General features: G+C 33.9%; 1 protein-coding gene across 1 annotated transcript in view; it reads right to left on the bottom strand.

The window, feature by feature from the left end:
• LOC118742641 overlaps positions 1-16779 on the bottom strand; it is a gene marked incomplete at its 3' end in the record, with an annotated part of 67704 nt that overhangs the window by 48178 nt on the left and 2747 nt on the right.

The raw sequence follows: 16779 nt of genomic DNA on the forward strand, positions 1-16779 counted from the left end.
TTTTTAGAATTTTCTTTTGGTATGCAGTCTAGTATAACAAAGTGCTAGTTTGAAGCAGCTAGGCTTTACCTTTAGTTTTTGGAAATTAAAACAAAAAAAAAATATGAAACTTTGTCAAATTTTGCTGTTTTTGTACAAAGTTTGAAATTTGAATTGGTTTTTCTCAGACAACAAGCTACGCTTTGAAAAAAAAATAAACTTTGAATAATAGAAATGGATTTTTGAGATTTTTTTTTTTTGAGACGAGTTTTTGCACTTTTTTCCTAGAAGCATGGATTTCTTATGAAATAAAATGCGGTAGACCGTTAGCAACAAGCTTTCAAAAAACCAACGCCAGTTTTTGTAAATTGCAGTTGTTATATAAAAAAAAAAGCGCAAAAGCAGTATCGAAAAAAAATTCTCAAAAATCAATGCGATTTTGTAGCAGGTTGAAACTTGCATTTCATTAGACTAAAATTTAATGGGCTACAAAACTGCATACTAGTTTCTGTAAATTCTAGAAAATCTGAATAAAAAGTTCAACATTTGGATGAAATTTTTTTGAATTTTCGTGAACATTTTATTAAGTATGAAACTTTGATTTATATGGTTTATATTATAGAATAACTATATTTTCATAAATAAATAAGGCAACAAATTTTTCATACAAATAATTGTGAATATTATTATTAGAACAAGGTGTACACTTTCGCCTATTGTATGTGTACCGAGTTTGGCATAAATCGATAAATCGGTTACCGAGTGACACAAATATAAATATGTATATACGAAAGGCGGTGCTCTACCTGTGACTGGTGGACTGGCAACAACCTACAATTCAGCTAGCCAGCTGTCTTTTGAAGCTGTTGCTGTTGAAATATGGCAATTTCTCAGTCAGATTTCCTTGAGGTTACGTACATACGTACTCATACATATGTACAAGTGCGTGTGTACGTATGTACATGTATTTCATATTGTTTTGCCAAACAACAATTAATTATGAAACACGTGACGTGTAGCGATAAAGCCATGACAGCAATAGTGGAACGCAGTCACTTTAAATGGCGATGTTGCCAACAAAAGCTCGCGATTCCACCTTGCACTTCTATATACATAATGTATGTATATAAATATGTATATATGCATCGCGAATGTAGCAGATGTGCAATGTTTATTCAATTTATTCTTGAAATTTCCCTCTTTCTTGTTTTTCATATTTCGAGCAAATGATACGCAGACACTATTTACCTAAAATTGTCGTTTTCTTTTGCGTATTCAAAATTTTAAATTTAATATAAATGCATGGGACCTGAAAGCGATACGAATATTTTCGGTGATACTGCAAAACGATCTATTCATGTCAATTAGTACCATTGCACAGAAACTCCAGAATTTTAACTTTTTATTCTAATAGCCAAAATATACAGTATTTAAAGTAAGTATTATTAAAATATTATAGCAATTGCCTCAATATTGTGGTCGCAATTACATTTTGATTAAAATAGTTGTATAGTAAAATGCATTTTTCTTTTCAAGAAAATAAAAATATTTTCCTTTTGTCTTTTTTTTCTTATTTATAAGATACAGTAATATAAAAAAAAATTCAAAAATAGCCTTTTCTTAATATAATTCGACATCTTTATTTAGCCAGGCGTTAATTTCTATGTACCATCTCACATCACAAAACATGCATTAAATATACCTTAAGATGAATTTGCACAACTTTGAACACTTTTTAAATTTTTTTTTATTTTATTCATCTTCTTCACTGGCGCTGTAACTACGTGAGCGATTTTGCTTCGATCCTTCATATGTGTTTATCACTTTATAAATAATTAATTAAAAATTTTTAATTTTCCGAGTTGCTGAGATAAGTTCTGAGAGGATGAACATAACGTCCACACTTTAATCTTATTTTTTATTTTAAAACGTTAATTAAAATTTCTTTTCTGAGGTAAGTAATTTAATGAAATTAAAAAAAAATAAATACTTCAACAAAAATACAAAACCGAAGTCTGAATTCGTAATTGGTAAAAAAATAACAAATAATAATTGGTAGAAAAACTATAAATATAAAAACATAAACAGAAAAATAAAAATAAAAAAAAACCGAAAAATTAAAAAATGATGTCTACATTCGTACGGTAGCCTCCTCCTGATGGGCTTCGGAACCTTCATTTAGTGTAGGCTGACTAGGCCATTTCGAATTTTATAAATCTATCTTCAACTTCGTGATCGGTGAGCCCAAAATTCATAGAATTACAAGTTTCAAGCCAATCCGATTACTTTGGAGACTATTATCCGCCGTATAGGATCCGCCATTTTGAATATTTAAAATCTAACTTCAGACGAGACCGACCCCAAAAACCCTCAGTAACAAGTTTTAATTCATTACGATAAGATTTCGAATATTGGCCGCTTTTTATCGTTTGCTGGCCCATAGTGCATTGTCAGTAAATACAAAATTTCTTAAATTGGTGTGACTTACGTTCTTTGTAAAATCGTTTCATTTCAGAAGCATCAATCAGTGTTGGGCAAATTTCAATTGTAAGGACAAATAACAATTAATTAATTAATTGTTAATTGCTACCACCACTACTTTGCTTTTTGGATGAAATGTGGGAAGGAAATAATGTTACTCATACGCCGTGTACATGTCCACACTCGTGCATAATCGTACATGGCGTATGAGTAACATTTTTCGCCTGATCTAGAGACCGGTGTACAGATTCGTAACCTAACCAAAATTAAGTTTATGTGTCTCGGCGTTTGTTTGTCAATGTTTGTACTCAATGTGGACAATCGTCAATTTCAATGAATACATACATATAAGTATGCAAAATTCAGTCGCTCCATTTCATAGTCTGCGCAAATATTTCCCCAAACGCTTAATGCCCGGTTTCGATTACAAAGATACCGCCAGCCAGCCAGCCAAAAATGAATTGGCCACACAATATTCGAAATTTCTCTTATAAAAATCCTTCGCCACTTTCCCATCTGACCACTTACTGAAAGTACAGCGCACGCTAAAATAAATCCACCGCTTGCATATTTAGTAAGCATTTACTGCTATCACACCTCAACGGATAATTGCCACAGCGAAAGCTGCGCGCGCGTCAGGTAGAGACTCAACGTTTCCGAATAGAATTGTAATCACCTCCTTTCCAAACACAACGCTGCTACTAGTGAGTGTATCCCCTTACCCCACAAAGCATGCAGATGGCAACGCTGCGATGCTGACAATATCAACAAGCGCGTTCGCGTCGTTATCTCGACTTGCACCATGTCGGTAATGAAGCCAAACTGTGTTGAAATGCGAAAGCAAAAGGTGAAGCAAAATAAAGTATACCTGATTGAGCACAAGCGCCGGAACGGAAAGGCGGCAAGAAACAAAAAAAAACACAAAAAATTGAAAAAAGATTTAAGTACGTGACAGCAAATAAAAATAAAATCTCAGCTTTTTATGAGGTTTCGCGAATTCCCATTCAGTTCCTTTAAACCAGCGGAATTTGCGTGCCATGTCTGCTGAAGGTGCTTTTGCTTTTGCCTTTGACTTTGCCTTTAAGCCAATCCTTTCACATCGGCATCACCAGTTTCCTCTTCCTCCCCCCCCCCCCTCCGCACCGAAATCCGCATAAAATCCTTTGCGATTTTCCATGGATTCGCATCGTTCTGCTAGTGAAATGAATATGCGTATGCCACATCGTTGATAGCCTAACGGTAGTCTGCACCCTAGCAAGCATGTGCTCACAATTCAGTTTATACTCAACAGATGATACCGTATAGCGCCCCTTCGTTGATGGGGTCGAAGGACGCTGAACGAAGGACAAAGGGTTAGCGGGTAGGTAAGTCGATGCCAATGCAAACGTGATCAACTGTAAATGGAGTGTTCAGTTGCGCATTTGTGGTGTGACATCGCATTTTATTATTGCAATCGTTAGCAGTACTTGCACTCGTATTTTGACCCTTTTTTTTATGATTTTTCCTTGGCTTACATTGTACCATGCTATGTGTATTTGTTTGGAAATATATGTATGTATGCACATTTATTGTATAGCAAAAGATCTGCAAAACGCCAGGTTCGATTGAGATAACAGGGTTTGTTTGAGTTGAAGGTGGCCGTAAATTCTCAACTTTACGCAATGTGCAAATCTTTAAGCAAATAAAAATTGTTTTCTACTAAAACTAAACATAAAGTTGCCAACGAACTTCAAGTTACAAAAAAATACAAACGTCGGAGCGTTAGGCTTTTTGGGCGCCAAACAAAGCAGCAAAGAAACGCGAAAATTCTGTGCTGATCAAGAACGTTTACTGTCTAAAATAATTTTTAAGCGGGTTGCCACCAATTTAAAAAAAAAAATTAAGCCTACTTTCTTAATACCCTCGGAAAAATATTAACTAACACCCACATTCATAAAAAAAGAATGCTTTATATCGAAATTTTTTTTTGGAAAATCTTACGTCATAAAGCCCTTTAAATCTATTTTATAATGTATGTATGAGGCCATTGGGGAGAGAGTAACAACACAAAATAGACGAAAATGACCACTGGACGAAAAACCCAAGATGGAAAATTCCAAATTAACAGACACTTCTGCTGCTTGTTAAGCGCCAACTGTTTGTTCTGACAGGAGTCGTCGTCATCCACTTAATATCCTCTCAGACTCCTATTTTCGTGGCTATTTTCGTGGCTATTTTGGAAACGACTTATGGTCGCCACAAATATCATCGATGACGAACTGTACAGGTTGTCATCTGACACTGCGATTTTTCCCGCCCACCTGTATTTCTCTATCCACTAAGAAATTTCTGTGAATCTTAAGTACAAGAGGCCACTATACGTAAGAGCTTGGAAAATGCTCCTTTTGAAAACTTTCAAATATACTTATTACCAGAACTAGAGGCTTTACCAGATTTCAAAAAATCAAAAAAAAAATGTAGCTGGACCGAATTTAAATATCGTACAAATGTAATTTTGGAAGCACTATTTGTTCATCGTTCGACTGAGATTGCTTAACTAAGGAAAACCCAAAAATAAGTATTCACTAATCTATATTGTTCTTTGAAAAATTTCGTTGAAGAGGAAAAATTTGCTCATAAAACAAAAGCTAACAAGATTTACTAATTTCGAATGCTGCGGTTTGGTTTGGTTAGCTCAATTCATGCTTGCAGTCGATCTTCCTTCCAACCAACTAACGCCATATTTCATCATTTTTTTTCATCACCGCTTGCCATTCGCCAGCTGTAGCATAAGCAAGCATATTTATTCGCCTCTTATGAACGTCATGCAGCGCATAACAATGCGGTTAGCCAAAGTTTCATTATTATGATTTTCGGTTGAAAATATTTGCAGTTTTTTCTCGCTCCAAATGCTTACCAACTATGTACGAATAAATGTAAACTGCTTTACTGAATAGATATGTTTGTTGAGATGCTATGTACGGATGAGTTAAGCTTTCACAAAAGTGGTATATTAAAAACATTTATATTTTATCGATATTCTGGGTAAAAATACATATGCACATACAAGTATATGTAATATTATACCATGGAAGAATTTAAATGCAAATTAATTCAAATTTCTTAAACGTGCAACAACAAAAACAATCACTTATATATACAGAGAGATATATGAACCATGGCAATTATTCTGTAAAGTTGGATATCTTTGATTAACGGCGAATTATAAATACATGTAAATTGTTTTTATTAAAGTAACTGCAGAAATTCAAGAAATAATGTACATTAATTTCCTTAATGTGTACATACAATAAATACTCAATGCTCCTACTTGACGCTTTCGCATGCAATGCTGTCACTAATGATTTAAGAGCGATGATAAGCAAATAAGTCATTTGATTGATTATTAAGAATATCTTATTGATTACGGGACAACATTCCTATGTACATACTTACACATACATAAATATATATATACATCTATGCATAAATAACCATGCCAGTAGAAGGCGAAAGGGAAAGCCATTACACCACTGCCTTGCCATCTACTGTTTACCACAGCGGTTTTGGGCCAAGCAAGGGGTTGATTGGTTGCTGGTAACCAACCGCAAAGCAGACACAATACATTTGCATAAGAAATTAATTTACGAAAGAGAAAAGTTTTAAATGCGGCATCAAGGACAATACCAATCGCGTACAGTGTGTATTTCAATATAATCAACTGTACAAAAAAAAAAGGAAAAAAGATAAAGCCCCTTAACTTGCAAACAATTTCCAATTTTTCGCATTGAAGAACAAAATGTAGCCGGGGAAATGTAGGAGGGAAGTCGATTGAAATATAAAGTCATATTTTTTTTCTCAAAAACATCTTGAAATTTTTCTAATACTATACGATCTCCAGCTTCAAATCATTGTCTTAAAAATACTTAGATATGTGTACATTAGGGTGGTCCAAAAATGCATGTGGGGGAAAAAGTAAAGTCGGAATTTTTATGCTCTCACCCCCTAAGATTGTTCTATACCGAAATAATATACCCCTATGTTTTATTATGAAATTAAAAAATATTAAGCGCTCGAATTGGTCCGCGTATTTTATATGGGCAAACACAACTTTTCGTAGAAATGTTATAGAATTCTCAAAAATCCCTATTTTTCGATCGATAAACTCTGTTTCTCTTCAGGAGATTCCAAATAATAATATTCAATTGTTTTTTTAGTAATTTTTTTATAGTAACTATATTTTATAGGTCCGCCAAAACCCCAGAAAATAAAATCGGTGGTACCAATAAATAATCTTTAGTATTATCATACGGAATGATGTGCCCGGCACACCAGCAATACTGACATAGCGGCATCTAAGCCCCATCCCCACTAAGTATGTACAGTGAACCAAAAATGGGGACATTTCACAAGATTAACAACGTTTTTTATTTTAATTTATTTTCGCAATTTTTTTTTAATAAAAAATATAGTTTATTGCACAGCTAAAACATTTAAAATGAAATTTCTGAACTTTGTAAAAATTCAGGAAAACGGAGTAAATTTTAGTAGAAATTTTCTACTTTTTCATCAGGTTTTTTAGATAAATTTTGATTATGCAGTTTTGTAGCCGGTCAACAAAAACAAATATCAAAAATGAAGGAATTTTTTTGCGACTTCAAATTTGCATATTATTATATGTACTGACATTTAATAACTACTGCTGGGTGGTAGCTGCTTCGGTCATTATTTAAATTTCCTTTTTCACTTCTACGTTTTTCAAAGCTCTCGCGTCTGCGTCACAGAGGCTTTATTCGAAACATAAAAGCTAATAAATATTAAGCATGATTAGCAAAAAATGTTCGACAGTAAAAACAAATGCAATTAATTAATTAATTATTAAATTAATTAGTTCTGGCTTTAAACACACATTTACATAGGTTATTATTAACAGAAATTCATAAAATGAAAGCTTTAGCACCATTTAAAAATTTATTTCCAATATTATAAAATTTTTTAGTATGCTCTTATTTATAATTTAATTTTGATGAAATTTAGTTTATATACATATGGCGCCACCTGGATGGGCAGGTAGATAGCGCTGGAGTCGAATGTGCACATTCCTAATTGACGCTTAGGGACTGGGATGACTCATATTTTTAACAAGGGTTAAATAAATTACAACAAATATTTCTAGTCCCGCGTAGTCACCTCATTCTCAGAAGATACATATTTTGGCAATAGGAAAGAAATAGTCTAAAAATGACCTCCAGGTGTCAGTATATTCAATATATCTACGAAATTCGAATATGTAAATATGTGGGTTAATATTCGGAATATTATTATAATTTTTTTATTTGTATGTCATTTTGTAAGTGTGTAAGCTCAAAAGGAAGAAATTATGGCTCTTTAGAAATTGGAATGTATGTATGAAGCTAAAAATTATGCTTAACGTCGAGCTATGAGCATAGCATACACTTAGCGAGGACATGCTATCCAGCCCATGCAGCTCCAAGCTCATCAAGGGTGTAGTGTGTGTCGATTTGCTTATCTGAAATCCATTTCAGAATGTAGGGCACTGTGAAATCTGGTCTATTATAGACATAATCAGTATATTGCTCATAAGCTACGCTCTTTCACACACTATCGCCGATAGGACCTTGTGGGCGACAGTAAGAAGGACTACCATTCTTGGCAATAAATATCTGGGCCAATTGCCATAACAATTGGTACTCTCCGCTGTCAACTCACAACAGCTCAGTTGGTATACATAACTACCGATGGAAGCCGCCGTCCTTTAAGGCGGGACTTGAGCCTATAAATTGGTACTCGTCAAACGCTCCACTAGTGATGCCATTAAAAAACGTTGAAAATGTACACTGCCGGAACAAAGTATTGGCACAGCAAATTTTTCACGATATATGCCACAATTTTTATTCTAATATTTTTCCGCCAATTTTGTATAAAAATTTCCTTCATTCTTCAACAAAGACCATACAAATATAATTCCTAAACTTTGGGCAAAACTCACGAAAATTCGGCAAATTTTCAACTTTTCAACTTTTTAATCAGATTTCCTAGAATTTGTAAAAAAATGCAAGTTCGGAGTTAATCAAAAATCGCAATGATTTTGGACAATTTTTTTTGTTGAAGGTGTTTTGCATTATTTATATAAAGTATTTTCGAAAAAAAAATTTGTATGGAAGAGACTGCGTGAAAAAAACTGCCAAAAATCAACGGTACATCCTAGCTACTTAAAACTTGCACTTTATTATAATAAAATTGATTGGGCTACAAATCTGCATACTCAAAAAAGAAATTCTAAAAAATCTAATAAAAAAGTTGAAAATTTGCTGAATTTTCGCGAGTTTCGCACAAAGTTTAGGAAGTACGTTTTTATGTTTTTTGTTGTAAAATGAACCAGATATTTATACAGAATTGGCGGAAAAATATTAGAATAAAAATTGTTGCATATATTGTGAAAAATTTGCTGTGCCAATACTTTGTTCCGGCAGGTAGTTCATTCTTAACAAATTCCATGTAAATCAAATGTTAGGCAAATTCAACAAAATTTAAATCTTTAAGAAAATTAGAATTTTTCGAGTATGCAGTTTTGCGGCAAGCTTGAAGTGGCTACAAATTACTCTTGTTTTTTTTTTTTTTATATACAACGCATAAATTTATCAATCCCCTTGTAAAAAATTAAAAAAAAAAATCGATTCTGTCCTCTATTTCAGAAATTGGTTATTTTCGAGCTAAAATTCGGTTGAAGTTCGAATCTCTAAGCTTTCAATATCGAATATTCCCAACCCTAATAAGCACATACATAGCTAAATATCGCGTAAATATCACGCAAAATAAGAAAAAATTTAAAGTACAATAATTTTATTTGAACCTAAAGTTAGTCACTGTGCGACATAATCAATTGACGATTTCCACGCCTGCGTGAAAGCACAGCTGTACGTATTTGTTCATCAGCAGCCTGACGCGTAAATTACTGATAATTTTAAAAATGTTCCGACTTTCATTTGCACTTTTCGTATGCTTTTACGCCTCGCATTTCCGATGAATTTCATTTAAGAAAAGAATTTTAATGAGCACACGAATGCTACATTTTCGGAATATTTTTTATCTGCCGCAGTTGTGGCACGACGACGACTACCTACCGCGTCCATGCACGCACATTTCTTTTCAACTTTAATTGCATCATTTTTAAATCGCATGAAAATTCATCAGTTTAAAATGAATTTTAAAATACAATTTTAATCAGTGAATTATCCGCTGTTGTTCGTTTTTGCGTTCAGCCAGTTGATTGCTTGCAGGGCGGTATAGGAAGTTAATGCATGCAACCGAGACACCAGATACCAGATACCAGTTGCTTTTACCAGCAGCGGAAACGGTGCTGTTGTGTGAGTTGTTGCCTTAACTTTGTTGCGTATACAAATAATGTTTGCCTTGCATAAAAGTTAAATTAATTTCGCAAAAAGCCTATTTAATTACAAACACTTTTTTATTCGCTTTGAAGCGCCAGCTGCTGTTAGCGTTTGAACGATATTTACAAAAAAAACAAAAAATGTTTTCACTTTTAACCCGATAATTAATAACACATTTTTTGTCGCCGACAGCAATGTGTGTAAAAATATGTGTGACATGATGTCCTTGACACCTTTACAAGGATAATAGGCTTTTTAGAAGCTTTGCTACACGCAAATATATTTATGCTTGCAAATTGTGGCAATGACATAACATGTGGTTATTTATCACAATATATATGTATAAACATACCTGTTATTTGTTGCAATAGCACAGCTGGTAATTTCATACGAACAAATACAAGATTCCGGTATGAAAATTGAATAAATGCTTAGAAATCAGTTGCTTCATTTTAAAAAGCCTTCTGTACGGTTTCAGGCTCTATTTTGCAAAGTTATATGGCTATGTTTTTCAAAAAGATCCAAGCAAATTCAATTGAGTTTCAGTCGAGATAGCTTTGTGCGCAAATGATAGAAAGTTGATTGTGCTGAAGGAAACGGCTGTCAAAACGCACAACGCGCATCTTTAGAAACCGCATGCAAGGCACAAAACTGCATAATAAAGTGACTCTTCTCACTTCTGACGAGACGCCCTCTTACTTAAACAGGAGTACGATTTACGGATATGCATATGGAATGCTCGTACCTTCTATGGCGAAAGTGCCTGCATTCAGTTGTTACATATTCTCATTCAATACAATCCTGATACCATCGCATATTTGTCTGAGATTTGTGGTTGGGAATTGTTTTTGGAATAAATCTAAAATTTACACCAAGTTGTATTATTTTTTCCATTTCTACAGCATTTTATGCCAAAATTTCAAAAGAAAATATTCTCTTTTAGTCATTACTTCAAAAAGAATGTTTAATTCCAAGTAAATTTAGATATCTTTTATAAAAATCAATAGACAATTTAGGAAGATATGAATTTTCTAAAAATTTCTTCCAAAATTACTTCCATGTACTTTCTCAGAAAATCTGAATCAGTTGAATTGGATTCACTTTGAGGTCTCAATAATTCGTATGGAAAAGTTTTAATCTGTCTCTATAAAATATGGCATAACTTCATAATTTTTTAATTGATTTAATGAAAGGTATCTTGTTTTATTCGAAATTAAACATTATTTTCGAAGTAATTACTAAAAGGGACTATCTTCTTATGAAATTTTGCCAAAAAATGTGGTAGATGTGGAAAAATAATATAAACTTGGTCTAAATTTCAGATTTTTTTCGAAAATTGTTTACATATTTACAATATGTTCACAAAACTTATTAAGGTAATGCATCTAAATGCGTAAAAGCCTAGTAACCACGTAAACCTTGTAAACTTTCTAACTAATTTTCTATGGAAAACATGTTTATTTACGAGTTTACGAGGCATTTACGTGTTTAGATGAATACCCACATTAATCTTTAAATACAAATATTATTTTTTCCAAAGCCATATAAAACTCTAAAATTGGGTAAAAAATAACCGAGTTGAACATTTTTTAGTGCGGGAAGTCAAGTAAAAATATGTTTTTTTTTTAAGAGGAAATTGCAAATTTGAGGGTGTTAGAAAAATTTTGAAAACAGTTTCTTGAAATACTCGTCCAGCTCTAAAGAGTTCGTGCAATTTTATTTTTTTTTTTTTGTAGCACCATGTAATTATTGCCAGAAGGCCTCTATGGCAGAGACATTGGCGATGACGAACTACGAGGAAAATGCTTTGCAGACTTTCGAGAGAACTACTTTACGCAAGAGCTGTAGCCCTGGCGGGTACTGAAAAGGATGTAATGGCGAAGTTTTATTACGATATGGGCATAGTTAAGTGCAAAAAAATACAACGAATACGTGGAATCGACCTTTCGATTGATAAAAGGTATTTGGAAAATATTCATTCAATTAATTACATCGACGCACAAAAAACAGTGGTGTGTATTTTTAACCAGACCCACTTACCGACATGTATTGTATTTTAATCGAAATTCGATAAGTTAATATATTTACTTGGCGAAAATAGCATTTTTTCTCGAACGAATTCTTCTTCGTCGTTTCTCTTCTGTACCAACTGACGCCAATTGGAAATGCCAAGTGAAGCCACTTCACTTGCTTCTTCCATCGCAGTTGGGGCCGTCCTCTGCATCTGTTACAACCAGCGTCTTCCGAGTTGAATACTTTCAGAACTGGAGCGTCGATGTCCATACGAACGGCATGGCCACGGCAGCGGGGCCGCAGTACCTGCCGTCGCCAATGCGTAAAGGCCAGTAAACTTTCCTCAAAATCTTGACGTGTTGATGCATGCACCTTATCAACTCCTCGCCGCCGTACTTGAATAGCTCAGCTTTGTTGTTTTTCAGGGGCGCTTTTTCTATTCGTACCTCGTCATAGTCATGTGGTGGAACATCGACACCATCCTCATCGACTAGGGGCTCGGGTTCATCTTCTCCTCTACTTTCAGTGCTGCTGCCATTCAGTAGGGTAGAAAAGTATTCCCTCCATAATTTAAGTACGTTCTGGGCATCCGTCACTAGGTCACCATTGTTCTTACAGGCGTTCGCCCTGATCTTGAAAGCTTCCGTAATTCGCCGACCACTCCGGTAAAATTTTCGGGCATTTTATTTTCTCGGCCAGTATTTCAACCTTTTCGCACTCACATATAGCGGCCTCTCTCTTCTTATCCCCTACGCTCCCTACGACGGTCCCACATAGCTCGCGCTGCGCTCGATCGCAGCGTGGCCCTGTAGACGGCATCTTTATTCTCTGCAGCTTTTTGGCACTCGTCATCGTACCAGTTGTTCTTTCGGGCTCGCTGAAATCCGACTACTTTTTTGGCGGCGGTACTTAATGAGCGGGAAATGCGGTTCCACTGCTCGCATATGTCGGTTTGTTGAAGAGTGCTCTCTGACAGCAGTTGTGAGAGTCGAGTAGGGAATACATTGGTGTGCGATTTGTGCGCACATTTTTTACTGCACAAAGGTGATGTGTATCTTGACTGCAACAAGATAGGGGCCCGAGTCAATGTTTGGTCTCAACTTGTAATATAATTTTCTAAATAAGTCACAGCTCTATGAAGTTAGAAATAAAGCTGCAATTCAAATTATATTCAAATTAGCTTAAGATTCTTATTATAACCACATTTTGAATAGCTTTATCCCACTGTGCACGCCCGCGCGAGAAATCTAACGACTCTTAGTTACTTCTAACGATGTTTTTCAATCAGAATGCAGAGGCCAACCCACACGTTTATGGTTTATTCTAATAATAATCATTATTATTTTTTTGTTTTTGTTTATTTTTGTGAAGCGATCACTGACTTGCAATGTGCTGGCGTTGGCATGTTTGCTCTAAAATTTCACATGTGTATGCAAGTCGCGCAGCAACACTTTTGTGACAAATGTGCGACTCAGCTCTATGCAAACCGGCATACATACATATGTACACTCAAATAACAAACAACAAAGTTTTCACAGTCAACAAACGAAAATGTCAAGTTTTTCCATTTCACGCTACCGCAACAACTTTTTCGATTATATGTAAGATTTTCATTTTTCTCGTACGAATTTCCCCAGCGCTAGGAGAACTTTTTCTTTAGATATTTATGATAATTTATTATACACAAGTGCACATTTGCAAGTTAATCTTCAATAATTCATTTTTATTTGACTGCGCCCCCTCTTTCGTTAGGCGGTCGCCTTTCTCGTTTGCTGTGCCCCATACTAATATATGTAAATATACCCTAATGTATCAAAGAACTTTCTTTCTTCGAGTGTGTAACCAAGTGGTTGCTGTACAATTTTTTTAAAAGATTTTGTATTTATAAATTATAGCTTTTGGTTTGGGAGAATTATGTATGTAGATAAAATTAAATATCATAATTTTAGAATTTATGATTCTAAAAAATATAAATAGTAAGTATGTACATTAGGGCGGTAAAATTTTTTTACACTGTTCCCAACATATTCGGATTCTACATAAATTCTCAGGAAAAGTCTATTAGAGCAAAGCTTGAGAGGCAATTTCGAGCCCCCGAAATTTAAAACAAGCTATGTATCTTTAATTAGTACTATGTTATATGGTGCAACACCCTCCATACAAAAAAAAAATCAGTACTGTACTATCCATCGAAATTATAAAGTCTATTATATTTTGTGACTTCCAAAAAAAAAGTGTATATTAACGTGAGCTTAACCGATTTTCAAATACCTCCAATAATCGAGTATTAATAAAATTATAGAGGAGTTTAAGCTTAGAAGATTAGCATAAATGTTTAAAAATTGTTATAACGCAATCAAAATTATGAGATTTTTCAAATCGATCCAACTCGCGTAAATCTTTATATTTTTCCAAAGTAATTTGACGGAAGTCTTAAAATATTATAAATGTTATAATTCCGATGACTTGGCCTGTAGATGGCCAGTAAAGTTAATTTTTTTGTAAGAGTTGCCACCTGTTTAAAAGATAAATTAAATTATTTAATAAATTAAATGAGTTATTACAATATGTTTATCAGTATGTTTAAAAGTGCTTTATTTCTAGACTACTTGTAGTGGGATTGCCACCTGCTTAAAAAGTCAAATTAAACTTGAATTAAAGGAATAAAAAATCAAAACCGCCAAAACCGTATCAAAACACTACCAATTCGTAACCCTTTAGAAAAAATTAATCTACATAGGTAATCAGTATTAATCAAAAATAGCTTCTTTTAAAATTTCTGGACTGGAAATTGTTTTAAGAGCTTTGATTTAAGGGACTTTTTTCTAAGAATATTACACCAGTCAACACGATTTTTGGGTCTGACTTCTACATGTTAAATTTTAGTTTTTCCCAACCTAAAACTAAGGGAAAAAGATTATATTTTTTTATCAAAGTTTGCTTTTGTAAAAACTAGAGCAGTTTTTAAATTTTTTTGGAACTATGTATCACTAATTTTTATATTTTTTTTTTATAATTTTACTTTAAATTACGATTAGAAAAGTTTTTGCTGGATATCAGAGTCTTTTTGTTTAAGATTTGTGATAAACAATAACATATAAATTTAAAATAACAAGAAATTAATGTCTACGGGGAATATTTTTCGTATTTCTTATACTTATCGACGTACATGAGACAAAAGCAAACTTTAAGAACTAAAAATGAAAATTCAAGTGTTTTTTAATCTTTGGAATGAGAATCTAAGCATGAGAACAGAAACCCAAAGAAAAAAACTATCTTTTGTTGACCGGTGTTACTTATGTAGAATCCGAATCTGCTAGCAACGATGTCCAAAGGAATAATTTCATACAAATTATCCCGCCCTAATATACATAGTATATATGTATATGTAGTGGACAATTATTATAATATGTACTTCCCAAAATGTTCAAATCGTTAGTGGCACTCAGTAAATATTTTTTTTACATATTTACTTGTTTTTTCCTCATATTTAGTTGTTCACTTCAACAGTAAGTGTTTGAGTATTAATTAAAGTTAAGTAATTTTAAATTAAATTCCCCATTTATATCTACAAATTCTTGGCATTACTTGTGCTTGACTGAGTTCAGAAAATTATATTAAATTTATATTGAATAACCAAATGAAAAGTACAAAAGTACATAAACACATCACAAACGTGCTAAATGCTGATCTTTTTATAACTACACATTGTTGTTGGTACTTTAAGCTGTCAATATGATTTTATATTATCGACAAACATTGCTCACACGTTGTTGGGCTATTAGCAAATGTTAAATGAATCTGCAAACAAGAGCAGAATTTTCAATTAGTCTGCTTCGACTTTAATTATTAAGCCCATTCGGTAGTGTACACAGATAAGTAAGAATGTAAATTTACATTGCTTCAGATGTGTAAATTTGTCGAAATACTTATGCTATTTGCGCTTGTGTTATTTAGATGTTTCCTCTTAAGACTGACGTTCCATTTTATAGCCGAAATTGGTATTCATCGAAGAATTGTTATTACAATTAGTACATTAAGATATGTAGCTTTAAATGCGAAAAGACAATTAAATCAATAGGAAAGTTTCGAACAAAAACAAAAAAAAATATCGCAGTTTTTGAATTTTTCGAAAATACCTTTATGTGGAAGGTGGGCGTGGTTAATTTCCCATTTCGAAAATTTTCCATGCCTTACTTAGAGAGAGCAATGTTTTCTACCAAATTTCTTTGAAATCACTAACTCGATTACTGAGATACATACACGCATACATACACATTACCATAAGCTGATGGAGCCACGCCCATTCTCATAGATTAAAAAAAATATATTTTCGTCTAAAAAACTAATTTTTAGTAATTTAGCCTCAGAAATATAGTAGTTTTTGAATTTTTCAAAAATTCAGTTTATGGTAGGTAGGCGTGGATTCAGTCCACTTTCGTCCGCCCCCACCAACTTTAGTTAAGACATCTCAATTGTTCCCTCGACTGTAAGACGGGTCAGGCATATCTCTGCTAGCTTAAATCCCTAATTACCGCTAGTCTATTAGAGTAGACTAGCTGACGTCGCAGTCTACGTCGCGGCTCCCTCAGCCTAAGAAACACTATAGTGATTTTGAAGCCTAGTTTTGAGGTTGATCGAAAGCTTCCTAAAAGGAATCCCTACACCAACCTTTGATCTCGACGCACGCGATGTTAAGCACGGCGTGATATGCCATATTGAAAGCCATGAGGGCGGTTTACTGTCCCCGATCGAGCTTTCTTCGCGTATAAAGGCTTCTACTATCGACTTAAGGATCGATTACGCAAGTCCTGCAGCCCCTACGGGGTTTTAAGCAGAAACGAAGAGAGACCGGTTTTTCAAAAATCCTTCAGAGGGATGTGAGAGCTTTTGCTGCCGGTCTATGGTATAAAAC

The sequence above is a fragment of the Rhagoletis pomonella genome, unplaced genomic scaffold (assembly GCF_013731165.1).
Source record: "Rhagoletis pomonella isolate Grant_MI unplaced genomic scaffold, Rhpom_1.0 Rhpom_scaffold_00007, whole genome shotgun sequence".
Classification (NCBI taxonomy): Eukaryota; Metazoa; Arthropoda; class Insecta; order Diptera; family Tephritidae; genus Rhagoletis; species Rhagoletis pomonella.